The sequence below is a fragment of the Notolepis coatsorum genome (genome assembly GCF_963971535.1).
Source record: "Notolepis coatsorum genome assembly, chromosome: 4".
Classification (NCBI taxonomy): domain Eukaryota; kingdom Metazoa; phylum Chordata; class Actinopteri; order Aulopiformes; family Paralepididae; genus Notolepis; species Notolepis coatsorum.
The window spans coordinates 192,824,501-192,849,512 of NC_140168.1; the positions used below are offsets into that span (position 1 = coordinate 192,824,501).

The window sequence follows — 25,012 nt, forward strand, 5'->3', positions numbered from 1 at the left end:
GCAGGCCAGCCCTTGGTTAGTACACTCAAGCCAGGTCCAGTTAGCGCTCCGAGCGCTGGAACTTTATCGGTGAACATTCTCTTTGTCGAGAGCGTGCCCTTTAAGGGTGAAGAGAATAAGTACTTTGAACCGACACTGGTAGCAGTGACTAGGGGCGCCCCGACGTTTATTATTTTGGGGAATGCCGGCTTAGATAGGACTTTTGTTTCGAGTATGGGCCCACTGTCTTTTGGTTAAATGTGTTGTGTGATAAACGTGTGTTCAATTATAAAATCCCATTGAGTAGCTCGCGGAGCTCGCCCTTACCCTCTCTCTCTCCCTCCCCCTCTCTCCCTACCTACGGGTGGATGGAAAAGTATCTTAACCCTTAAAGGGACTGGTTTCATTACTGTAGAGTGACAGATCTAAGTGAAAAGTACAAGTGCCTTGTATTGATTGCATGCTAAAAGAATATATAAAGAGAGGCGTACAAATGGGAGCACTGTGTGCGTCTGTTAATGTGTCTTCTGTCCCCCTTCCTTTCCGGGTAATGCACATTATTGTTTAACCCTTTCCCACCCCCTGCCTATGCATCATTGGGACAGGTCTCTGCTTGTCAACAAGGAAGGGTACTGCTTTGGGGAGAAAGTATGAATGAATGAATGAATGAATGAATGAATGAATGAATGAATGAATGAATTAATTAATTAATTAATGAATTAATGAAAACTTTATTTAACAGATTGCAGAATGGGTACAATACAGTACGGCTCAATACATACAATTGTTAAGGGGATGCAGACCTGAGAAAGACGTTTGTCTTGTTTCCATCAGGGTCCCCCATTTTCAATTCATATAGACATTTATGACATACACAACATACATGACATTTATGGCATAGGGACATATAGGTATTTAGTACTGATACATTTGTGACATAGGCGGCATTCAAATATACAGTACTGTTACCCCTAGATCCCAACAGAGTATATACATATGATGGGGAGGGGACTGTACATTAGGAGGGGGTGGGTGGGTGGGAGGGAAATATACATACGGCGGGGAGGGAATATATACATGCGGTGAGGAGGAGACTGTCTATTAGGAGGTGGTGGGGGTTTTGGGCATTTACGGTGGCCAGTTTCGAATTGCAGCCTCCCGTAGGTGCTCTTTAAGAGCGGTTTTGAATGTGGGCAGGGATTCACATTCCTTTACAGCTTTGGGTAGGGCGTTCCACATTGTTGTGGCATAATTGCGAAACGTGTTTAGTCCCTTGTTTGAGCCGAATCTGGGTTTAACATGATTTGTTGAGCTTCCTCTGGTGTAGTGGTTGTGGTATTCACTGACCTTTGGGAAGTATTTTGACATGTACATGGGCACCCCGGTCGTATAGTGTATCTTGTAGACCAGGCCCATTGCAAGTTGCTGTACTCTGCCGTCTACTCTAAGCCATCCTAGGTTGTCAAAGTGGGCAGGGGTGAGGTGGGTTCTGGGGTTCAGGTCAAGTAGTAGTCTGACCAGTTTGTTTTGTGATGTTTGTAATTTTGTTTTAAGCGCCTTTGAGGTGCTTTGGTACCATGAGGTGCACGCATAGTCATAGTACCCTTGAATGAGTGCTCCTGCCAGAATCTTCAGGGTATTCTTGTTTACCAGAGAGGAGATCCGGTACAAGAATCTAGTTCGTTGGTTGACTTTTTTTTATTACATTGGATGCCATTCTGTCACAGGAAAGATTTGCCTCTAGGATGGAACCCAGGTAGGTAATTTCGTCTTTCCTTGTGACAATATTGTCACCCACTGCAACTGAGAATCCGTCGGTCTTGCTGAGTTTGTTATTTGAACCGAAGAGAATGGACTCTGTTTTGCCCATGTGTAATGATAGTTTGTTATCAGCAAGCCATATGCAGATTTTGCCTAGTTCCGTGCTGAGGGATTTTTCAACCTGCAATTTGTTCTTGTCAGAGACCAGCAGGGCTGAGTCGTCCGCAAACAGGAATAAGTTGCAGTCACAGGCTGACGACATGTCATTTGCATAAATTAGGAAGAGTATATCATCCATCACTACTGTCATCGGGTGTGGGAGGGTGCGGGAAGTATTAGGGGAAGTGTGGGTGTGTGGGGAATTACTGCGAGTCGCCTTGAAGGGCAAGAAGGACCAGCGCACCACCCCTAGATTAGTAAATCCTAGGCCCCATCTCCCTCTGCTAAATCTCAACTCTAATACTCCTGCACTACAGTCGGGGACTCAGCCGGACCCAGATCTGCTGTGCTCCCACTACCTGGTGACAGTGTACATCCACTCCCATAAAGTAGGGATAATCCACCCTTCTACATATAGAAAGGTGGGATTTATAAATATATGGCAATTGGGTCACAGGAGGAGTGTTTTATTTCAAGGCGTTGATACCCTTGATTGAAAAAGTAGAGCAGCACGTCCACTCTGTGATCAGGAGATCAGGTGCAGGACAAACAGAGGTTCAGTTGAACTGTGAAACCTGCTCCCACTGTGTGTTTATTGAGAGATCAATGTTTCGATCACATACAGATCTTCATCATGACGATCCTTAGGTGATTCACAAAGATGTCATCGAAACATTGATCTCTCAATAAACACACAGTGGGAGCAAGTTTAATAGTTTAACTTGTAAGTTTAAGTTGATTTCCTACCATTTATTCTATTCTATTCTCTATTCTGTTCTACTCGACTCTATTCTATTTTACTCTATTCTATTCTGTTTTTATTCTATTCTGTTCTACTCTATTCTATTCTACTCTATTCGGATATACTATTCTGTTCTTCTCTATTATCTTATACTCTATTATATTCAACACCATTTTATTCTACTTTATTCTACTCTATTCTTTTCTAAATTATTCTATTCCACTCTATTCTATTATACACTTCTATTCTACTCTATTCTATACTATTATATTCTACTCTATTCTATTCTACACTATTCTACTTTATTCTATTCCATTGTATTTTATTCTATTCGTTTTTATTCTAGATCTATCGTGAAAGGTCTTGTAATAATAATTAGCATTATGTCTGTCATAGGTTGCATGTTAAACGTCTGCACATAAACCAGGGATACACCATGTAAATCAATCACACAGTAACACCTCACCAGGAGGCAGGGAGAGAGACAGGCCTCCTGGAGAGACACACTAAACCACAAGAGATACTGTGGGAGAAATGGAGATGGAGAGAGAGAGGAGGAGGGAGAGAGAGAGGGGGAGGGAGATAGAGGGAGGGAGAGATAGAGAGAGGAGGTAGAGAGAGAGGGAGGCGGAGAGAGGGGGAGATAGAGAGAGGGACGGAGAGATAGAGGGAGAGAGGGAGAGAGAGAGAGGGAGGGAGAGATAGAGAGAGGGGGAGGGAGGGAGAGAGAGGGATGGAGAGAGAGTGGGAGGGCGAGAGAGTGGGAGGGCGAGAAAGAGTGGGAGAGATAGAGAGAGGGAGAGGGCAGAGAGAGGATGGGGAGAGAAAGGAGGAGGGAGAGGAAGAGATAGGGAGGGAGATAGAGAGAGGGACAGAGAGATAGATGGAGATAGAGAGAGAGGGAGGGAGGGAGAGGGTGGGAGAGATAGAGAGAGGGAGTAGAGCGAGAGGGAGGGAGAGAGGGAGAGGGGAGGGAGAGAGAGTGGGAGGGAGAGAAAGAGAGTGGGATAGATAGAGAGAGGGAGGGGGCAGAGAGAGGATGGGGAGAGATAGAGAGGGAGGAGGAGGGACAGAGAGAGAGGGAGAGAGAGGAGAGGAGAGACCGACAAGACAGAAGCAGAGAGGACACTGGGTAATGTACTAAGGGCTTGCATGGGGGGGAAGTGTAGTAACACCATTGGAAGGAGGAAGAGACGTAGATATAGAGAGGAAGACGCAGCATATTGGTCTGTTGAAGGAGCAGTCCATGGAGTAGAGGAGTGGAAAGAAGAGAGGAGAGGGTTCAGAGAGAGGGCAGAGAGAGAGAGCTGACGAGAGAAGCAGACCTGGCAGTAAGGGATATGACCGCCACAGACAGACACACACACACACACACACACACACACACACACACACACACACACACACACACACACACACACACACACACACACACACACACACAAGGGTTGGACACGTACTGTAGTCACAGTCTGACGTTCTCTTGTTTCAGATGTGGTTTTCCTCAAGGAGCAAGGACTGTCACTCAACTTTAGAGCCTGTTGCGTAGACAAACACACACACACTGTTAGTCACAGAGACAGACACACATACATAGAGTAGGACTGAGTGACAACATTATACTGTCCAGCTGCACATCCAGTTTATACAACCATAGTTGCAATAATGGATGCTACTGTATTCTTAAATGTATATACATAGTCAGTATTCAATATTAAATTATGTTTCTTCTTTTTTCTTTCTTTCTTTCTTTCTTTCTTTCTTTCTTTCTTTCTTTCTTTCTTTCTTTCTTTCTTTCTTTCTTTCTTTCTTTCTTTCTTTCTTTCTTTCTTTCTTTCTTTCTTTCTTTCTTTCTTTCTTTCTTTCTTTCTTTCTTTCTTTCTTTCTTTTTTTCTTTCTTTAAGAAAACATTTAAATACTTTGGAGTAACTTTGGATATTAAACTTTATTGAAATAAATATATTTGTTTAATTAACCTTTTTTGTGTCATTTAAATAAAACATTTGTGATGCCAATGAATAAAATACTGTTCCTACAGGAAACCAACCGAGACGTCACCTCGAAGTAAAAGGAAAACGTTCTGCGTTTCCTCGGAACACCGCATGTTATCTGCCGGACCTTTTAGCAGTTGCCTTGGTGACAGAGAAGCCACAGCAGCCACAACAGGAGAGAGAGAGAGAGAGAGAGAGAGAGAGAGAGAGAGAGAGAGAGAGAGAGAGAGAGAGAGAGAGAGAGAGAGAGAGGGGACACCTGCAGCATGAATACACACCGCGTCTGTCTGTCTGGCGTTCACAGTGTCAGCCATGTGGCAATCCTTAAAATGAGGGATTTGATGGATTGTGGACCAAAGTGACTGGAACTTTTATACGTGACACATTGAATTCAAGGAATCTATATCAAAGAGTTTATAGTGAAGTGAAGTAACCCTGACTGAAAGTGGATCAGCCTCTATAGTTTCACATAAAGGTAAGAGTTTGGACTTTCTATTTGTATCAACCGTTGTCTTGTAATATTAAAGGAAAGCAGTACTAGCAAACAATGCATATCATCAATCCTAAGTGGTATTTCTGAGAAGTGAAAGTATAGTTGGGGACCGACAGAGAACTATGAATACCATTCGACTGAATAGGCTGATATGAGGCAAATTTGAATTACATTTTTCAATTTGAATATCAACGATATACAGATTGACATGTTTTTTTTTCACCACATCAGAGATTCATTCATTGTGTTGTATTTGTTTTTGTTAAGTTGTACTAATAGGAAGATACAAATATCTAACCCTAACTAACCTTACTGTCATGCACTTGTCCTAATAAACAAACCTACACTGTAGCACTCAACACTTTGATGAACATTGTTACTCAGCTGATGGAGTTGTGCCCTTTCTGATTTGTCGTACAGAACTTGTAAGACGCTTTGGATAAAAGCATCAGCTAAATGACTAAATGTAAATGTCATGGTGCTTCTACTACAGTATATCCGGTGGCATATTAAACGAGATCAAACTTTCCATTGACCTGTATGGTATTTAGAGCACCTGCAAGTGGTGTGTGTGTGTGCATGTGTGTGCGTGTGTGTGTGGGTGCGTGTTTTTCCTCTGCACGGTAGCTCCTGTGTGCCCCCACAACGGCACCTGGCATACTCCCTGACACAGAATCACACTGGCGCACACACACTGACATGCACACACACACACACGCACACATACACACATGCACACACACACACACACATACTGCTGAGTCAAGGGTCTTGGCAGGTCGTGTCTCTAATGACTAAAATGGTGCTATCACCTCACTGCTCCCCCTCTACCCCCCCCGCCCCCCCCCACCCTCCTGACCTCGTGTGACCTCCCATCTACCTTGAGCGCCATCAGTCAGTCCGTCAGGAGATCGGATAATTGCTTAGATGCACAACATACTATATACGGTATCAACAAGGTGATACGTCTAGTTGTAAAAGTACACGAGGCAATTGACATTATGTTTCACCATATCCCTCCTAGATGCCCGTATACAGGCCCCTCCCCCCTCCTGATGGTGAGCCTGTGGTTCTGTATCGTTAGGGCTCAGCTTGGCTTCGCCTTCTGCACTATCTCGCGTACGTGCACGCGTACTGAATAAACCACAAATGTACCTCTAATACCAGTATTAGTCTGACCACACCCCTCATCAGCTTACCTTCATAAGCAGGTGTGTGGTCACCTGCTCTCCTCCTTCTCGCTTTCACCACAAGGAAGAAGTGCCTCGGTAGATCCCCACACTTGACACCATGATGGAAGAAATTGGATTAGGAACAGCTTGGGAAACAAGGATACGTTGACATCATATCTTTATTTTCTCTCTCACTATTTTCGAGAAAATACGGCGATATTGTCTTCGTACTGGAGTGTCTAGAAGATGATGATCATTCTACAAACCCTCCACCGGTTTTCGTATTGGGAGCACGCCGCTGCATGCTTCTCAACTGCAGTTCCTTGCTGTGTTTGTTGGGGTGAAACCTGTCAAGCCACAGCTGAACTGTCGGACATGCCGCTGTTGTGAGGAGCGGTGCGTTCCAGGTTGGGTGAGTAGTGTTTGCTGGCGGGCTCCACTTGTCTGTTAGTGCTATGGGGGCTACTAGACGAAGTTTATGGAAACCGGCCCCAGGCTAGGGTCCTTTGTTTAGCCGTCTAGGCGACAGAAGGCCTTGGTCTGGCGACCATTATAGTTTTAACTAGTGGGCCGCGACCATTGACACTGGTGATCCCTGTGTGTTCTGGACGAGTGGATTCTCTCTGTCACCGTGTTAAGACCCCATCTTTCATATCCAAATGAGAGTATTCCTTCACGAGGGGATATGTGCATGTAATGTGCGATAGCGGCAGATTCATGTTCAAAGTCAGCTATACAGGCCAGTTGGTACTGTGCTGATTCCGCCGGACGTGTTATTATCACCGTTGTGAAGCGGTGTTGACGTCTTGTTTTTCCTTTTCTCTTAAAAAGTGAGGAGGGTTCAGAACGGCGGCCTGTCTGGGTGAGTGTTATGTCATTGTTTACATGTTCATAGCTTACGGTTAGCCGGTCGGTGGCCTGGCGCAGGGTGGCTTGGCTTCTCGCGCGCCGCCGGGAGCTCGCTCCTGATCGCGTGCGTCGTAGATCGGCGTCTCGCGAGCGGAAGCGATAGCACCCGAACGGCTGGAGCAGCCGTTAGCTTGATGCTATTCTGTTGAACGTGCTTTGATTTTTAACATGTTTTACACTTTTGACCACGACGTCATCCTTGACAGGGGATGTTCGTCAACCCTGCCCGAGCCTAGACGGGGATTGCGTCAACAAAGGGGACTGTAGCGACTGGTGGAGCGGCGACGCTGCCCGGATCGAACAACACGGGACGCTTGTGACTGCACTTCGCTGATCTGCGTTCCGGGCAGGTACGGGGTTGGCCAGACCCTCATAACACGTCTTCTGGTTTTACCTTGCTAAATGTATTGTGAATGACGGTGTTTTTTTTCCCAAAACGTGTGTTGTTGCAATGCATTTGAGATACGTTGCGGGTTGTGTGTGAGCTGTTTTTGTCACTGGCAGTAGCTTCTCCGTGCAGGTCGTGATGTATTGATCTGGTTGTTGTGTGAGAAACATCATGGTGTTTATGTGTACCGTGTACTCACTACTAAGGCAACTAACCTATGAAGCTATGCTTGGTGACGAGTGAGTAAAAGAATGTTCTTTCTCAGACTGTAATGACAATGAACAGTGAGTTCACACATTAACAGGTTTTCCTGTTTTAACTGGCCGTATTGAGGGTGAAATAGGAGGATTGTGTTTCCCCCCCCGGTTCCCTGGGGACTTTATCACCTCCTATCAGACATGTTGTGCATTAATTGTGTCTTTTGTGTGGTAGGGATACGATGTAACTCTCAGCTTGATTGCTGAGGTTGTGCTAAATCTGCTGGAGAAACTTATTTCCTAAAGGGAAATTGGTTTGGTTGCTGTCGTGTGCTTAGCAAGGCCTGTGGTCGATACTAATCAAGAATGATGTATTCTCTCATTGTGATGATGATGGGTTGTGTGTGTCATGTGACCTACAACTGGGTTGTACTGGCCACAGAAGCACATGTGTATGTTGGACCGGGGTTCTTAGAGCCCTCTCTATTCTGTGTTTTTCCTTAGTAAAAATCAGATAGCAGGTTAGCTCGTGCGCTGTGTGGAGCTGTGAAACGCTTCATAGAGCTGACTATGACTGTGTCATATTCTCTTTTTGTCGTTACGTCGTATCATGGGTGTGGGGTCGTAAAGGGGTGAACTGGTAACCTTTCCTCTCCCCATTGTTCTGTCGGTCAGGGGTACACCCCCTGTCCTTCAAGGTTCCCGTCACGTGGCGGTTCGGCACGTTACGGGGGGGGTGGGGGGGGGCTGGAGGGAGTTCCTGGTCCCACGGCCTGGTATATTGGGCGTGTGCACCGCAGGAATTCCCCCGCCATAGAGTACGTCACCGTGCGCGTCTCTGTTGGTAGGACTTCCGTGTGCTGTTCAGGTCCATGTGATGGATCTGTTTTCAGGGGGGGTGGTCAGGGCTCCTCCTCACCAAGCGCCTACTCAGGCCTTCTGTGAGTTCGGACTCCTTCTTCCATGTGATCCATGTGAGGAAGCCTCCATCAGAGTACAGAGCCTTCCTCCTCAGATTGTCAAAGTGAGTGGACCCTCTAGAAGGGTCCTTTTCTATTGTATGTATATTCGATTCAATTCGTTTATTGAGTGTGTATGGGTTCGGTGCCTCTTCCCCGGAGGCCCTAAAACCAGTTTTTTACATGGCTCAAGGTGCAATATATTCTTTTCAATCTGTACAGCTCGCGTGGGAAGTCTCTCTGGGGATCCCCGTCTCTTTCCTATGGGAGGGTGGTGGGATGTAAAAATGTGTACATTTTTTACCCCGGCTGTGTAGACTGGGATACATACTGTTGATGCTTCCTTCTTTCTATTCCAGAAGTGTTGGAGTTAGGGAGTGTCACACCCCTCTTGTCGTTCCCCTGGGCGCCTTGGGGATTCAATGGCAGGTCTAAATAGCCTGTTCATTGATGGGGGTGTGTCCCGACGCACGTATAGTGCTAGCTCGCTGTAAACAGGCGATTGACTGGCACGCCTTAGTTGCTTGTGGTTGAAACAGCGTTTTTATAAAGCAACTGAGATGGGGGTTTTTCCTCTTCCGGCGACCACATCCCATGACCTGGGTGGGTTGTCGACGGATCCTCGTTCATGTCTGGGGGATGATGACGGGATGGATCTGAACATATGTAGTGGGGTCTCACGCCCTTGGGGTGGGCCACCAGGCGCGGTTCGTCCCGACGTCTGGGTGGCGCCTTCTTTTCATGTTAAGATCAACACGCATATCTGCCCTTTTCCTGGGGCATGTCGGCGTGGTTAGGGCACGGGACTGGTTCTGGTCACGCTGGTCCAGATCAGTTGAACCCGTTGTCCGCCGGGGATGCAGATCTGCTGTTCTGGTACCCTGAGGGACTTGGGTTTTTTTCAGGGGGAAAAATGCCAGGTCGGTCTGGGTGTCACAGGGTTAAGCGCTATGGAGACCCTGGTTGGGTATGTTTTTACTCAGCACTGTCGTCATGGCTTACAGCCATGCCATTCTGTACGCGCTCGATCTCGTCGGATCTCGGCCGCTACACAGGTTGGTCCTGGTTAGTACTTGGTTGGGAGACCGCCGGGGAATACCAGGTACGGTGTGCTTAGGGGCTGGTTCTCCATTGTTTTTCGCTCCTCTCTCACGCATGGCGAAGAGGGGCCTGTGGGGGTGGTTTTTTGACCTCCTCTGGTGACCCTGTGCTTCCCGTACCGCCAGGCCCGGTCCGAAGTGATGTTTGCGACCCGTAGGCCTGGGTTAACCCTTTTTGGAAACTGAAACACTTGTACTGCGGTATAGCCGGTGTATACCCGCAGGTGTGTTTTGGAGTTTTTTCTTGAGGGGTTATAGGAACAACCACCGCATTGGGTAACACCGAGGTGGTTGATTCCCTGGTGTGTTGGAGCAGTGTCAACTCCCGGGTTCACCGGTTGAGGGTGCCCCTGCACGTTCATGACGTCTGCCAATCGTGTCAGCCTTCTCTGCCTCGACCCCTCTGGGTGGGGGTTGTTAAATGGAGGCTTGGTCATGCAACACCGCCAGCTTACGCTCCTTCCGCCGGGGCGGCTGTGTTCAGCTGTCCCCTCTGGCGCCTGTCTCGTCCGCAGTCTCCAGGCTAGGGTTAACAGCCTGTTGCCTGGTTTTTCCCCGGTGCGCTGCCTGCTTCCGTTGGTTAACCTTTTTTGTGTGCTTACGGCCATGCTGACTGCCTATTCTGCAGGGTCAGTGTGCCAGGCGGTGTACTATTGGGGGGACGGGGCCCGCTCGGCTTACTGGCCTGGTTGGTTCCGCCTGGGAATACCAGGTGCAGTAACTGAGGGGCCTTTGTCCGAATACGCTGGCGATGTGGGGGGCGGGGCACTACGTGCCCACCTGGTGGGGTCTTGATGCTGGCATCATGGACTTCTCCGGGCCCCCATTCCAGGGAGTCCAGTCCTTTTGGTGGGTCTGGGTCTTCCTTCGTGCTCCGCTGCTACGGCCTTGCCACGGGGTTGGGTTTGCCCTTGACCCCGTGATTCTGGGGGCAGTAACGAGGTTGTTCCTCCGTTCGTTCCCGGGTGGCATGCGGGTTGTGCGTGTGTGTAGTCGTGGGTCAAGCCACGGTCTGCTCACCCTGTGCGTTAAGTTGCTTGAGAGCTCTTCGCACGGTCGGGTCCGTCGCCTTCCCGTGAAGCCTCTAATAGGGGGGATACCCTCCATTAGGGGGGGTCGGGGGGGCTCGGCCCTCCCTGTTCTGATGGTTTTGGGGGGCTGTCAGCGGGGTGTATTTGTCAGCCAAGTGGCTCCGCTTGGCCTCCCTTGTGCAGAAGGCGAAGCCAAGCTGAGCCCTAACGATACAGAACGTTAGGTTATGACTATAACCAAGTTCTGTTAGTTAGGGCGATGCTTGGCTTCGGACGGCCGCTGCAGCCCTTGACCTCACCTTGTGGTGAAAGCTTGGGAAGGAGGAGAGCAGGTGACCACACACCTGCTTATGAAGGTAAGCTGATGAGGGGTGTGGTCAGACTAATACTGGTATTAGAGGTACATTTGTGGTTTATTCAGTACGCGTGCACGTACGCGAGATAGTGCAGAAGGCGAAGCCAAGCATCGCCCTAACTAACAGAACTTGGTTATAGTCATAACCTAACGTTATTGGTCTTCTAGACCTCTGTCCGTCACTGTCACCCACCATCCTACCACCCCAGGACGTGCTTTCATCAACAGCGTCTTCTTTGTCCATTAAAAGGTAGATTCTGCAATGCTGTCAAACAGCGACCCCTAGGCAAAATAGTCTCTCGTGGTACTGCACTTTGTTTATATTTATTTCGTTTTGGTCTAGTTGTGTGTGGGTTGGAGTTGAGTGGGGATAGGGGAAGAGGTTGCTATTGCTGGCCACATCTCAGGCTCTGCCAACAAAGGTCAGGAGAAATTCACACTATAAGATAAGATATTCCTTTATTGATCCCCTTGGGGGAAATTCATGCATCATAGCAGCATAGGGAGGGGGGGTACAGGTATATACGACATACAGGTCACAGAATTATAGTACAGTGGAGAAGTAAAAATAAAAATAGAATAAGAAGGCAGACTGGGTCTCATTCCCGAACATTTTTCAAAGATATATTCTGGAAGACTTATCTTGGAACCACTGAGACATAATCAATGACAAGTTCACTCTGAGTCCTGAACGTGCTGGTAATATGTCTTAAGTGGCTGAAAAGGTCGCACAAATTATATGATCTGATATCTGCTTGGAGAATGGCATTCTGTCTTAAACTCGAAAGCGCGTTCCCGTTCAGGTCATTTGCATACAAAACATCGCCTCCAGAGCTCCTTATAAGGCAACTAGTGACGCAGCTGTGTGCAAATGGAATGGCGGAAATGCTTTGCGAGTCTTGCGAGCCGTGTGATTACGAAACCTAGCGTTAGTCAGTGCCAATCAGAGAGCGTCTCCGAGAAATGCGGCTAGGTTTCGTAATCACGCTTGCGTGCCATCAAAACTAGATTAGATTAATGTATTGGCATCATATACAGCTCGCGGTACACCTGCCTCAGCCCGCGCGCACACACACACACATGCGCGTGCAGTACAGTATATGATTGAATGAATGAATGAAATATAATATATATAGCCTACGGCGGGCTTAATGAATGAACGCAGTATGGCTTATTATTCCATAATTAAGCCTATAGGCTACTGTTCATTCGTAGGCGCACACAAGACTTGTTATGGAATATTAATGCAGTCTATTTCCACCGATTAGCTTTAGTTCTTATTTATTTATCCACTGTCATTTCAGTGTTGGTGTATAGGCTATATAGTGTATTTCAATATAAGTTTAATTGATTAATGATATATTCGAAGGAATGCAGGTTTTTAGCTATATCAACCCCCTCCAATACAGTAAATTACCAAGTATGGTTTTGTCAATATTCCAATGTACAGTTTTGCTTGTACAGTGTAAGTCTATCCCCCACCCACCCCTTCTACCCAACCTCCTCCAACAGTTTCTACATCAAATGTACTCTCTTTTCTGGACTCTTTTTCTATCACAAACAGTACTGTATTTGCAAATCTGGTATGTCATAAATGTATAGATGTAGCAGTACTGTCTATCTGTGTCGTGTGTGTCATATGTTATGATGAATTGAAAATGGGGGACCCTGATGTAAACAAGACGACATTCTTTATCTGGTCTGCATCCCCTTATGTAATTGAGCTGTACTGTACTGTACCCATTCTGCAATCTGTTAATAAAGTTTTCAATCAATCAATCAATCAATCAATCAATCAATCAATCAATCAAACAAAGGTCTGTCCCATTGTATACCAATCAATGGGATACATTGCATGTTGACCTGCATTATTTCAAATGTATATAATTAATCATTAAAACAGATGTGTAACAAATAAGAAATACAAATTCCACAGAAGGCATTACATAATTATTATTTTCAATCATTTCACAATAATTGCATAATTGTGTTTGAATATCTGAGTAATTAAAGTAATTATACATTTGTCCGAAATAGCTGGTTCAGATATGGTTAAGCAGCTGCCCTGTGATCAGATGAATCCATATTATTTATTTTTCCGACATCAAATGTGTAATTTCTTATCGTACAAATATTGTCATATTTATTTTAATTATGATTAAGTAATTAATTCCAAGGAGGCCTGTAGCGTTGACGTGAGAACTATGAGAACACAGTCTGTCAAGTTATAATGCAATTTTTAATTAGTCAATCAATCATGAGATTTGATCGTGGCTGAGAGCAGATTTAAGAGTGCTCCTCAGCACTCTTAAATCTGCTCTCAGCCACGATCAAATCTGATCTCAGGAAAATTTGGGGACTCCCACTCCCAGCCCTAATATGTCTTAAATAGGATGACATTTTTTGTCGTAACTTCGTTTGGGAATGAGACCCAATGTAAACAATATACAATATAGTTAACTCTGGACATGCACATATGGGCAACAAGGTGCGAGATGAGGGTTAGGGTTAGGGTTAGGGTTATGTTAGGTATGTATGCCCTCTCAGTTATTTTGCCCTACAATAAATATGGTTACAAAAATATATAATCTAATAATCTAAATCTAGTCTAATATATAATCTAAAGAAACGAAATGCTTAAATGCTAAATATATGCAATGTATAATCTAGTAATCCAATATTCTAAATCTAATCTAATATATAATCTAAAAATGTTAAATGCTAAATATATGCAATATATAATCTGATAATCCAATAGTCTAAATCGAATCTAATATATAATCTAAGAATGCTAGATGCTAAAATGCTAAATGCTAAATACATGCTCTAGTATACACATAAGGTATGCATAAGGTAAGTATCTACATAATACATTACTATATAGCTATAATATATTTATTCACAATATATTCTATATAGTCACTTGATATAGCCTACTGTGCATTTCCGCAGACCTTTCTTGGCAGAGCCATGAGATGTGGCCAGCAATAGCAACCTCGTCCCCTATCCCCACTCTACTCCAACCCACACACACAAGACCAAAACAACAAATGTTTAAAGGGGCTATGTATTATAAATGTCATTTTTCAGTCTCTAGCATTGTATTATAGTAATAGGAGTTCGTATCAATGTGTTTTAGGGTCTAAATACCATATTGGCGGATTGCTCCGATTCAGCCCAGCCCTTTCGTCCTCTAGTAAATCGGGTCATTTTGATTTGAAGGCCTGAGTCACGTCATTCGGGCTGTGGGTAGCGCACAGTGATGCGATTGGCTCTGTGGTTGGAGCTAATGCCCGCCCCCATTCTACCTAGAATAGAGAGGTACCTACTACCTAGAAACAGGAGTGCAGTCACTTGCATATCTTCCACGATGAGCAAACCCCGCAGAACATGTTCTGTTCCTGGCTGTAAAGCTACTAATACGTCTTTGCACGCTTTTCCCGTGTATGCCGAACTTCGCCAGCAATGGACCAAGTTCGTTTTTGGGGACCCTCCTAGTTCTGTCGCAACGTCTCATACTCGGGTTTGTACTGTAAATTTTTCCACCGAAGACGTTGTCAATCAAGGTCTTTTTGATGCTGGGGTGGCATCCTGGATGGTGCTAAACAAAGGAGTTGTACCTACTATTCGGGACCCGACAGAAGTAGTAAGTAGATATGTCGTAATTAGCCAGCTAACTAACTAACTGTTGCTACGTTCACTGTGTGTGTGGGGGGGGAACCATTGTTTGGGGGGTGGGGTGAGGTATGTTATCATCAATACAATCTAACGTTACTGTGTGTGTTCGACGGTGGGGTATATAATAAATTTTTTGATGCTGGGGTGGCATCCTGGATGGTGCTAAACAAAGGAGTTGTACCTACTATTTGGGACGCGACAGAAGTACACTGTATATAACTGCTGCTCTTTATAAAGTAACGTTATAGCAAACTATTGAAGCAAGCTAGTCATAATTAAAAACTGCTCAATACAAACACAACTAGTCAGAGGTAAACAAGGTAACGTTACTTATAGCAAGCTATCGAAGCAAAAGCTGGCTGATCGATCAAGTAAGTAACGTTATTCGCTCTTTCGGCAAGCCATTATACTAACGGTGTAATCAACTTACCAATCGGAAACAATTTGCAAGCCTCGCTGTTGCAAATCGACTTCTTCTTCTGAATCATACTGTGGGTCGCTCTCTGGATCCCAAACATAATGTACAGCCATGTTGTATTAGTTAGTAAAATCGGTATATGTTTTGCGTGTCGAAATAAAAACCCTTCACCTGAGACCTGAGACCTGAGAGGGAAGGACGGGGAGATGGGCGGAGCTATTTGGTGGGTGGCTGTCACTCAAAGCATTCTGCTAGTATGGGTGGAGCCAAGCCAATAACGGCTTGAAATCCTAAAACAGAAAAATGCTGGTTTTGAGTACTTGATTAGAAATATAAAACAATGATTATTTTTGGAATAAACCTTACAGATGTGTTACATAGACTCACAGGAATTGTGTAAAGTTGCCCAAATAGTGCTAGGAATAGCAATGCATAGCCCCTTTAAAAAGAAAAGTGCAATACCAAGTGTAGCTCTTTTGCCAAGAGGTCGCCGTTTAATGGCATTACAGATTACACCTTTAACACGATATCAAATTTAAGTACAGAAACCCATACTAGAGGCATGTGGCCCCACAAGCAAAAATTATTACACAGTAATAATGACCCTGTAATCAGGGTTTAAGTTATCACCTGAGAGCTGACATCTTTTTTTTTTTACTCTTTTTTTCCTGAAATTGTGGCCGTTTTCGAAGTCATATTTAGAGGAATATCTCATTAGGATTAGAGTCTAATACTAATGAAAACTAATGAAACTGGCCCCCGTAAATGTCCAAACCCCCCTCCCACCCACCCCATGTACAGTTTCCTCCCCCTCGTATGTATATATTTTCTGTTAGGATCTCTGTTTAACAGTACTGTATATTTGTATACGTATGTCACAAATGTAACAGTACTATATCTGTATGTCATCATGTATGTCATTAATGTCATGATATATATCTGTTATCTGTGTGTTGTGTCTGTCATAAATGTCATTATGAATTGAAAATGAGGGACCCTGATGTAAACAAGACGAAAGTCTTTATTGAGCCGTACTGTATTGTACCCATTCTGCAATCTGTTACAGTTTTCAATCAATCAATCACATCACACAACAGCCTAATCATTAGACTATTGTGTGATGTCATTATTCAGTCTCATTATTAACCATCAATATTTGTTAATTTTCTTACTCACCTCTGATATATAATGCCATATTTACTTATTTGCATTTTGCATCCGATCAAATAATACAACAATTTAATTTGCACTTATAAATCAAAAACTAACAAAAAAATCGAATGGAAAATAAATAGTTGTATGGCACATAACAGCAGCATTTACCTCCATTTACCTCCTTGGCTAATAACCAGCTGTATTTAGTTTTCTAAAAGGTCCACTGACATTGTGGTGGTTGAGCAGCAGCGCAGTCTAGGTGGAGATTCTGGTCTGGCAGTGGCAGCCGCGGTAACATTAATTAACAGGAGCAGGGCTAACACTACAAGCAGTGTCAACCAGTAGCGCTGCTAGCTGCTGCGCTAACAGCATTAGTCAAAGTCTTTGACTAGTCTTTGGCCTTTTGGCCTTGCAGGACTTGAGGACCATGGGCAGCCTCCTGTTTACATAACGTTAAGCTTGCTGCTTCTTCTTCACCAATGGGTTGGAGGAGTAACGTTAAACCCGCTGATGGGCGACGCATAGGGGCTTGGAGGTGAAACGCAGCCTATTCTACAACATTAATTACTCGTTATTTTAAAAACTGAAAAGACTATTATCTATTAACAATTTATTTAGGTAACATAAATAATACTAATTCGTACATTGAAAAAAAATATATATAAAAAAAATGTAATATAAATTTTTTTGAGAGACCCCCACAGCTGTTGTTGACTATGGGGGCTCAGACTCTATCTATGGGGGCTGAGCCCCCATTGACCCCCACATAATTCGAACACTGCCTGCAATCTGCCCCATTCCCCCTGTCCTCCTGTCTAGTCTGTTTCTACATTTAGTCATTTAGTTGATGCTTGTATCCAAGTTCTGTACAACAAGTCATCAGGAAGGGTACAACTCTGGCAGCTACATTGTAAAAGTAAAAGACAGTGTAAGGGCAACCTAACAAGAAAAGCTGCCAGTGAGGGAATACTGGGTGAAGCTCTTTCCTACGCGTGAAGTGTTGGGACTAACGCGTTACAAAGTAACGCGTTACAGAAACGAAGTTACTTTTTGCCGCAACTAGTACTCTAACGCATTACTTTTGAAATTCAGTAACGCTACTTACGTTACTGAATGGTTTGTTAGTTCGTTACTGCGTTCTTTTTATGTAGATTCATAGCGAGCGTCCTTATTTCGCCTGCGTTTGTTTTGTTTACTGTAGACTGAAAGGCGCTATATAAAACGAAGTATTATTATTATTATTATTTCTTTCCGTAGCCTCATTCTGGTTTCGCACTTCTGATTGGCCACTGACGTTCTGAAAGAAATAGGCGCTCTCTACAGTAAACAACAAGAGGACGCTCGCTATGAATCTACATAATAAGAACGCAGTAATAATAACGAACTAACAAACCATTTAGCAACTACTTGGAGAGATAATTAATATACAACATGGAAACGAGATAAAGAACATGTTTGAAGGGCTGCTGGAGTCAACTGGACTAACGTTACATCTCGACCACCGCAGACTGGTGACGGTGAGTGCAATGTGTTCACTGAAACTCAAGATCAACGGATTTTGACTGTACTTAATCTGCCAGGGAATCTCATAATACTAATCAAACAATATAAATATAGTCCTTTCATGCACAATTGATATCCTAACTATTCTAACGTTGCAATGCTTTGATAACAACGCTGCAAGATGGTTATGAATGAATTAATGAATGGATGAATGAATGAATGAATGAAAACTTTATTTAACAGATTGCAGAATGGGTACAATACAGTACGGCTCAATACATACAATTGTTAAGGGGATGCAGACCTGAGAAAGACGTTTGTCTTGTTTCCATCAGGGTCCCCCATTTTCAATTCATATAGACATTTATGACATACACAACATACATGACATTTATGGCATAGGGACATATAGGTATTTAGTACTGATACATTTGTGACATAAGCGGTATTCAAATATACAGTACTGTTACCCCTAGATCCTGACAGAGTATATACATATGATGGGGAGGGGACTGTACATTAGGAGGGGGTGGGTGGGTGGGAGAGAAATATACATACAGCGGGGAGGGAATATATAATGAAACGCTCTAGACCACATTGCTTAGCAGAGTTCGGTGATGTGAATGGAAACTGTCAAGTTGATCAACCGATTTTGAGTATATGGGGCATGGGACTTGAGCAATTTATTTTTTTTATTTTTTTTTAAATAACTAAATAGTTACTTTTCACAGTAACTCATTACTTTTGGGTGTAAGTAACTAGTACAGTAACGAAGTTACTTTGAAATGAAGTAACTAGTAAAGTAACTGAGTTACTATTTTTCAGTAACTAGCACAACACTGCGCGTGATGCTTGTTGATAATAAAATGATGTCTTCTCCTTGGTTACTGTTGAGAGTTTTTATTACTACTTGCAGTGTGGACAAATATAAGCATACAAAATAAACTCAAAAAGTGACTCAATATAACTGAAAACAAACAAACGAGCACGGTAAAAAGATAGTGTGGCTTCCCTGTGATAATTACCCAAATTCCCTGCCGCTGCACACCTGTGAACACATACATATAGACTGCACCTAAGCGCACATGAGCCCCGCCTCCTGTGCCCACTGCCTGCTAATTGGTCAACACTTTCATGGTGACACGGTGCCTTCATACAATACCATAACGGCAGAAAATCATTAAATTGGCTACAACACCCCGGCCCCCAATTGATACTATATAAACATGTAACAATTCAATGCATGCAAGTGGTTGTAGCCAAGTGCGTAGTCCGCGTTGATATTTAATTCGTAATGTCCAAAGTTCATGTAGTCCGAATGAAAACAGATAATAATGTAATTAGCTTCCAAAAGAACACAGATCTTGGCGATAGTTCAAAATTCACGTAGTTTATAAAGTTCATGTAATCCAGTAGGGTTGGTAACCCCAGTAATAGAAAATTGGCTTCGGTCTACTCAGCGTCCAATAGAAAGTAGATCCTTATGATGGTTTGCTCCAGGACATTGTACTGGATCCAAACATTCAAACTGCACAAGTCCATGTCTGACAGGTTCCATGAGGTGCGTTAAAGTCCGATACCATGGAAACTGCTCCTATGTCCAAAGGAAAATGGATATTAATCTAGTCAGCTTCCAAAAGAAGGCAGATCTTGGTGATCGGTCGCTCCAGAGTGTTATACTTGGTTTGAACTTTCACGGATCGCACAAGTCCATGTCTGTCAGGAAAGGTCTGCAGTACCTTGCCCAACAGCCAGGATCCACGAGGGGCATTAGAGTCCGCAATCATGATGATGTCCCCTGTGGCAAAGTTCCTCTTGTCCTTTGTCCACCGTTGTCTCTCCTGCAACAGTGGTACATATTCTCGAATCCACCTGTGCCAAAAGAGGTTGGAGAGGAATTGAACTTGCCTCCATCAACGTTTAGAATAAGAGTCAATTTTGGTGAAGAGCCCTGGTGGTAGGGAAGGTTTGCCCTTTAACAGGAGAATGTGATTCGGGGTCAAAGGTTCAAGGTCATTTGGATCCTCTGAGGCGTTTGTAATGGGACGGTCGTTCAATATGGCCTCTACTTCACACAGGAATGTTTGCAATCCTTCGTCGTCTAGATGTTGTTGATGAAGAACAGAAGTCAGCACCTTCCTGACCATGCAAATGACCCTTTCCCACACTCCTCCATGATGAGATGCAGCTGGAGTGTTGAAACTCCACTTTACTCCAAGATGAAGTAGTGAGTTTGATATTTTCTCCTGGTTTAGGTGAGTTAGAGCTTCTCTCAGCTCACGTTCTGCCCCAACAAAGTTGGTGCCGTTGTCGGACTTAATGTGTGACACTTGACCTCTTCCAGAAATTAATCTGCGTATGGCGTTAATGCAAGAACTGGTGTCCAATGAGTAGGCCATTTCCAAATGGACTGCCCGGCTGGCCATGCATGTAAAAATAACTCCATATCGTTTGATGAGGCTACGGCCTCTCTTCACCTCAAATGGTCCAAAATAGTCTATGCCGACATTTGTGAATGGTGGAAGGTCAGCTTGCAACCTTTCCTTTGGTAAGTCTGCCATCTTTTGCTCACCCAGCTTTCCTCTGTTTCGTCGACAGACAACGCAGGAGTTGAGTACTTTTCTGGCAGCCGCATTTGCTTTGGTGATCCAGTACCGTCTGCGAAGTCCCGAAAGCAGGTGGTTCCTTCCACAGTGTCCCAGCTGTTCATGCACGTGGCGTAAGATGAGAGTGGTGATGTGTTGACCTTTAGCAAGAATGACTGGATGTTTTATATCATCGGGCATTGCTCCTTTGCTAAGTCTTCCTCCCACTCTCAAAAGTCCGTGATCCAGTACTGGATCAAGTTTGCAAATGTGGCTGCCTTTCTTTACTCCAGATGTTCCTTCCTTTAAAGCAGTGATTTCATCACTAAACTTGTCCATTTGACAGTATTGAATGATGGCTCTTTCGGCAGTGTCGATGTCTTCAGGACATAGGGTGTGACCACCCATTGTGGCTCTGAAACTCTTCATGTCCTCTTCCACTTTGTTCTTGTGAGTTATGTCAAACTCGGTGCTGGACAGAGCAGCTTGTAGTTCTTTTCTCCTTTGACGCAGCACCTGCAGCGTCTTCCTTAGCTGGAGAAACCACGCAACTGAGGTCTTAAGTCTGTTCCATGAGGAGAAGTAAGTTATCAGCTGATTTGTTGCTTCTGGTGCGTCGTTGATGATGACAGCATTAACTGAGGCCTCTCCTCTGACCTCTGGGTCATCGCTGTTGATGGAACTTGAATCCATAATGTTAGGAGGCCATTCTTCCTCACTTTTGGAAAGAAACTCCGGGCCGTGGATCCATCTACTGCAGGTGAGAATGTGTTCAACTTTCACCCCGCGGGAGGCCTCGTCTGCTGGGTTCCGCTTTGTGTCAACGTACCTCCATTGTGAGATATCTGTAGCTTCTCTGATAGCAGCAATCCGATTAGCAACAAATGTGTGAAAGCGCTTTGTTTCATTCCTGATGTATTTTAACACCGTTGTGCTGTCTGTCCAGAAGGTCGAGTTTTCCAGCTCCAGTTGTAACTCTGATATCAGGAGCTTGTCAACTCTTGCTGCCAGTACAGCAGCTGTCAGTTCCATCCTTGGAATTGTCACACTCTTTAGAGGAGCAACCCGTGCTTTTCCTAGAACAAAAGACAGATGGACCTTCTTATTGTTTTGCAGCCTCAAGTATGAAACTGTACCGTAGCCATTCTCGCTGGCGTCAGAGAAGTGGTGTAGTCTGGCACCTGTGAGCTGTCCAAAATCTTTGGGTTGAAAGCATCTTGGCACACTAAAGGTGCTGAGTCTTTTCAAGTCCTCTAGCCACCCCACCCATTGCAACTGATACTTTTGAGGAATACGCTCATCCCAACTGTAGTCCATTTTACATAGAGTTTGCAGCAGCATCTTGGCAGGTAAGGTGAAGGGTGATAGAAACCCAATAGGGTCGTAGACTGAGCTGACAACAGACAAAATACCTCGCCTTGTGAATGGTCTGTCCTGAACTGACATTTTGAACCTAAAGGTGTCAGTTTCTGCACACCATTGCAGTCCTAGGGTTCTCTCGACGGGAAGGCTGTCCCTGTCGAAGTCCAGTTCCTTTACGTTCTTGGCTCTTTTTTCTACATCAATGGTTTCCAACACAGATCTGCTGTTGCTCATCCACTTCAACAATTGGAAACCTCCCAACTGGCATACGGCTGTAAGGTCTGTAACCAAAGATATGGCTTCTGCCTCTGAGGACACAGATTTCAGGCAGTCATCCACATAGAAGTTGTGCTGGATGGTATCCGTTATGTGGACTGGGAAGTCTGCTTTGTTGTCTTCAGCCGTTTTCCTAAGGGCAAAGCTAGCACAGCTGGGTGATGATACTGCACCAAACAGATGGACAGTCATTCTGTACTCAGTGAGTGGCTGTGTTAGATCACCTCCTGGCCACCAGAGGAAGCGAAGGAAGTCCACGTCCCGTTTTGCCACGTGGACTTGATGGTACATAGCCTTTACATCAGCCATAACTGCTATAGAGTTTAGGCGAAACCTTGTGAGAACTCCAAGCAGGGAATTTGTCAAGTCGGGTCCCTGAAGTAGCTTGGTGTTGAGTGACACTCCCTTGTAGCTTGCTGTACAGTCGAAAACCACTCTCAAGTCTTTCTTTTTAGGATGGTGTACCCCGTGGTGAGGGATATACCACACCTTTCCCTCTTTTCCTTCCAACTGGTGCTCTGGCACTCTCTCTGCATAGCCGTTGCTTATGACGTTATTGAGAAAGTTAGTATATTCTTCTTTGAAGATAGGGTTTTTGTTTAATTTCTTTTTTAGGCAGAGGACTCTTTGCTCAGCAAGGTGGCGGTTGTTGGGCATGACAACGTTGTCCTCTCTAAAAGGCAATGGCAGGCAGTAATGTCCATTCTTTAGTTCGGCTGAAGTATTGACAATCTGCATGAACTTGAGGTCTTCTATGGACATTTCTGGCTTGTCTGCTGTTGATTTCTCATTGAAGTCATGGTTGTATTGTTCAACCAACAATACCTCTATCTGAGCAATGGAAATGCGGTTGGCTGTGACCGTGGGGCAGCCGATCCCACTGTCACCGCCTTCTCTCAACGGTCCGTTAACAACCCATCCCAACAGGGTTTTAACAGCGTAAGGTCCTTTACCCCTGCTGTTTATCACTTCCCATGGCTCCATTGCGTCTGGAGTGTTAGTTCCAATTAACAACTCCACGTCAGCGTCAATAGCAGGAATTTCCACAGTGTTTAAATATGGCCAAGCATACAAGTCCTTCTGTTGCGGGATTTTATGGCGAGTCATAGGCATCTTGTGTTGGGTGTACACATCAGGCAACTCAATGTAGGTGTCACTGTTTAGTGCCGCAACCTCTAGTCCCGAGATGACTTGACTGTTGACGAAGTTTTCTTGGTTCATCGTTTTCATTAGGAATCTAGTGCTCCTTCCTGTCACGTTGAGCTTCCTCATGAGTTGCTCAGAGCAGAAAGTGGATGAACTGCCGGGATCTAAGAATGCATACGTTTCTAAGACTGTGTTGCCTTTCTTTGCCTTGATCTTGACAGGCACAATAGACAAGACGCAATTCTGTGCTCCGGCCCCTATGTGGCCACAAGTTTTGGGAGTGGTGACTTGACTCATTCTGTTTTCATCTCGTGTGTCATCTTGTCGTGATCTTAGTTCTTTCCATTCCCTTTCGTGAATATGGAGAATGGTAGGATGTCTTAGGTTACATATTTTACAAAACAGCCTACTATGGCACTGTGAACTTATGTGCCCGACATATAGACATCCAAAGCAAGCGCCCTTTCTTTTTAGAAAGTCTATTTTTTCACCATGCCGCTTCTTCTCCATTTTAGTACATGTTTCCAAACTGTGGCCCTCTTCACATAGCAGGCAGGATTCTCTTATTGGTTTGTCTCTCTCCTCTTGATTGTCAAACTCAACAGGTGCCACAAATGTAGCGAAACTGCTTCCTCTCTCCTGCAGGCGCCCTTGTGAAGTTTTGTTTCCAATCTTTAACTTTGACATTGAGACAACAGTGTCTAGAATGTCCCCGTACAGTGGGTCAGATGCAATAGACACTTGTCTTTCAATGAAGGTGACAACTTCACTGAAACCTGCTTGACGATGGTGTCTCTCCTGGTATTCAAAAGCAATGTTTCTCCATCTGTCTCTGAGTTTGTAAGGTAGCTTCATGATTATTGCCCGTAGGTTTGATGGCATGTTCATCTCAGACATGTAGCTGATGTCTTCCATGGCATTACAGCAGATGCGTAGAAATAACGAAAATGCTTGTAAGGCCTTGATATCTTCTGATTTTACAGGTACCCATCCAAACGCTCTCTCCATATATGCAGTGGCTATTTTCTGCTCATTTCCAAAACCTTCATGCAGAAGCGTTCTAGCCTTGTGATACCCCCTGTCGGATGGCATATGTTGACAGCTCTTTACCAGCTCTTTAGGTTGCCCTCTAGTGTACTGCTCCAGGTAGTACAAGCAGTCCACACTGTTAGCAGCCTTTCCTTCCACGCCATGTTCAAAGGCTCTAATGAATGTGTTGTACTCAAAAGGGTTTCCATCAAAGATTGGTATATCCCTGGGGGGTAGTGATAAGGAAACTTGCTGTTGCACAAGTAATGCTGTAATGTCATTTTGCTTCTGCATGATCGTGAAGATATTGCCTTGATCCTCACTGCTTTGAATGGGTTGCTGCGGTGAATGTACAGCATGGGGTAGGTGTTGATATCGTTGTGGCATGCTTGCAGTGAGAGCACTTGGTTTTGTTTTGGTTCCTTGAGAAATGATTTCCTTGTGCCGGGTGGCTACAGTACTGAGCTGCTTGTATGGCTTTTGGTGTGATTGAGTTGGTCTTGCAGGTTTGCTGCCTCCTGTTGGTGGATAGTTGACATGACAGTCTGACATTGATGGAATGAATTGTACAGCAGAGGGGTTGAGAGCAGCCTTTTCTTTTGACGCATAAGAGTTTATTCCATC

The 25,012-nt window shown here is 44.6% G+C and overlaps 1 protein-coding gene across 1 annotated transcript in view; it reads left to right on the forward strand.

Annotated features, from left to right (window-relative positions):
- Positions 1-4,972: 4,972 nt before the first annotated feature.
- LOC311226366 (calpain-5) overlaps positions 4,973-25,012 on the forward strand; it is a gene marked incomplete at its 3' end in the record, with an annotated part of 219,655 nt that continues 199,615 nt past the window's right edge. The window contains 1 exon segment of the mRNA XM_084311795.1: positions 4,973-5,107.